At 36.0% G+C, this 3,186-nt stretch overlaps 1 non-coding gene across 1 annotated transcript; it reads left to right on the top strand.

Moving 5' to 3' along the window:
• The first annotated feature begins 806 nt into the window (after window positions 1–806).
• On the top strand, window positions 807–910 carry LOC112719437 (small nucleolar RNA R71). Its single transcript, XR_003161739.1, has one exon. It is a non-coding gene; the product is annotated as a small nucleolar RNA R71 (small nucleolar RNA).
• Window positions 911–3,186: the final 2,276 nt, after the last annotated feature.

Here is a 3,186-nt window from a genome sequence, read left to right on the forward strand (position 1 = left end):
CACTAGGATTTTCGTCCTCCTCCTCCTTAGTGCATTCGGCCACTTTGATTAAATCAATGGCCTTGCACTCTCCTTTTGGATTCTCTTCTGTATTACTTGGGAGAATACTAGGAGGAGTATCAATGACTTTCTTACTCAGCTGGCCCACTTGTGCCTCCAAATTTCTAATGGAGGATCTTGTTTCATTCATGAAACTGAAAGTGGCCTTTGACAGATCAGAGACTATATTGGCTAAATTAGAAGTGTTTTGTTCTGAATTCTCTGTCTGTTGCTGAGAAGATGATGGATATGGCTTACTATTGCTCAGCCTATTGCGTCCACCATTGTTAAAGCCTTGTTGAGGCTTTTGTTGATCCTTCCAGGAGAAATTGGGATGATTTCTCCATGATGGGTTATAGGTATTTCCATAAGGTTCACCCATGTAATTAACCTCTACCATGGTAGGGTTCTCAGGATCATAAGCTTCTTCAGAAGCTGCCTCTCTAGTGCTGTTGGATGCATGTTGCAATCCATTCAGATTTTGAGAGATAATGTTGACCTGTTGAGTCAACATTTTGTTCTGAGCCAATATGGCATTCAGAGCATCAATTTCAAGAACTCCTTTCCTCTGAGGTATCCCGTTATTCACGGAATTCCTCTCAGAGGTATACATGAACTGGTTGTTTGCAACCATGTCAATGAGTTCTTGAGCCTCTTCAGGCATTTTCTTCAGGTGAATAGATCCACCTGCAGAATGGTCCAATGACATTTTCGAAAATTCAGAGAGACCATAATAGAATATATCTAATAGGGTCCATTCTGAAAACATGTCAGATGGACATCTTTTGGTCAACTGCTTGTATCTTTCCCATGCTTCATAGAGGGATTCACCATCTTTTTGCTTGAAGGTTTGAACATCCACTCTTAGCTTGCTCAGCTTTTGAGGAAGAAAGAATTTATCCAAGAAGGCAGTGACCAGCTTATCCCATGAGTCCAGGCTATCCTTAGGTTGTGAATCCAACCATATTCTAGCTCTGTCTCTTACAGCAAAAGGGAAAAGCATGAGTCTGTAGACTTCAGGATTAACTCCATTCGTTTTTACAGTCTCACAGATCTGCAAGAACTCAGTTAAAAACTGATAAGGATCTTCAGATGGAAGTCCATAAAACTTGCAGTTTTGTTGCATTAATGCAACTAGTTGAGGCTTAAGCTCAAAGTTATTGGCTCCAATGGCAGGAATGGAGATGCTTCTTCCATCAAATTTTGAAAAAGATAAGAAGATAAGAAGTTAGATAAGATATTTTGAAATCAAATTTTGAAAAAGATAAAATTTTTGAAAAAGATAAGATAAAAGATAAAAAGATAAGATAAAAATTTTAATAAAAAGATATTTTGAAAAAGATTTAATTTTTAAAAAGACTTAACTAACAAGAAACTACAAGATAAGATTCTAGAACTTAAAGATTGAACCTTTCTTAACAAGAAAGTAACAAACTTCAAATTTTTGAACCAATCACATTAATTGTTAGCTAATTTTCGAAAATTTGATGTAAAGATAAGAAAAAAAAGATTTTTGAAAAATAATTTTTAAAATTTTCGAAAATAAAATAAAAAAGAAAATGAAAAAGATATGATTTTTGAAAAAGATTTTCAAAAGATAAGATTTTTAAAATTGAAATTTTGACTTGACTTGTAAGAAACAACTAATTTTAAAATTTTTTTGACCAAGTCAACCCAAAATTTCGAAATTTTGGAGGGAAATAAGGAAAAGATATTTTTTGATTTTTGAATTTTTAAAGAAAAACACAAAAATGACCCAAAACATGAAAATTTTGGATCAAAACAATGAATGCATGCAAGAATGCTATGAATGTCAAGATGAACACCAAGAACACTTTGAAGATCATGATGAACATCAAGAACATAATTTTGAAAAATTTTTGATGCAAAGAAAACATGCAAGACACCAAACTTAGAAATCTTTAATGCATGGACTCTAACAAACAAAAAAAAACATATGAAAAACAACAAATAACACAAAACAAGAAAACCTCAAGATCAAACAAGAAGACTTGTCAAGAACAACTTGAAGATCATGAAGAACACCATGAATGCATGAGATTTTCGAAAAAATGCAAGAAAAATTTTAAAAGCATGCAATTGACACCAAACTTAAAAATTGACTCAAGACTCAAACAAGAAACACAAAATATTTTTGGTTTTTATGATTTTATGATTTTTTTTTGTATTTTTATTATTTTTTTCAAAAATATTTTTGGAAAAACGAAAAATAAAAGAAAAATTTTTGAAAAAGATTTTTGAAAAGAAAGTTACCTAATCTGAGCAACAAGATGAACCGTCAGTTGTCCATACTCGAACAATCCCCGGCAACGGCGCCAAAAACTTGGTGGACGAAATTGTGATAAAAGAGTTTCAGGCACTGTTAGAGAAGCTCACAACTCCGTTCAACTAACCAGCAAGTGTACTGGGTCGTCCAAGTAATAAACCTTACGTGAGTAAGGGTCGATCCCACAGAGATTGTTGGTATGAAGCAAGCTATGGTCACCTTGTAAATCTCAGTCAGGCAGATTAAATTGGTTTATGGGTTTCGAAAACAAAAATAAGGAAGTAGAAAATAATAAAAGGGATAGAATACTTATGCAGATTCATTGGTTGGAATTTCAGATAAGCGGATGGAGATACTGCATGGCTCAAGGACGCCTGCTTTCCTACTGCTTCAACTCAATCCTTCTTACTCCTTTCCATGGCAAGCTGTGTATAGGGGTTCACCATCAGCGGTGGCTACTTTCAATCCTCTCGGGAAAATGATCCTATGCGGCTGTCACTCGCATGGCTAATCGTCTGGAGGCATCACCCATGGTTGATGGCTACATCCCATCCTCGCAGTGAAAACTACGCTCACGCACTCTGTCACAGCACGGCTAATCACTGGTTGGTTCCTGCGCCTACTGGAATAGAATCCCTTGATTCTTTTGCGTCTGTCACTAACGCCCAGCACTTGCAAGTTTGAAGCACGTCACAGTCATTCATTACCGGAATCCTACTCGGAATACCACAGACAAGGTTAGACTTTCCGGATTCCCAGGATCCTACTCGAAATACCACAGACAAGGTGAGACTTTCCGGACCCTCATAAATGCCGCCATCTATCTAGCTTATACCACGAAGATTCTGTTGGGGAATCTA

Source organism: Arachis hypogaea, chromosome 10 (genome assembly GCF_003086295.3).
Source record: "Arachis hypogaea cultivar Tifrunner chromosome 10, arahy.Tifrunner.gnm2.J5K5, whole genome shotgun sequence".
NCBI classification, from domain to species: Eukaryota; Viridiplantae; Streptophyta; class Magnoliopsida; order Fabales; family Fabaceae; genus Arachis; species Arachis hypogaea.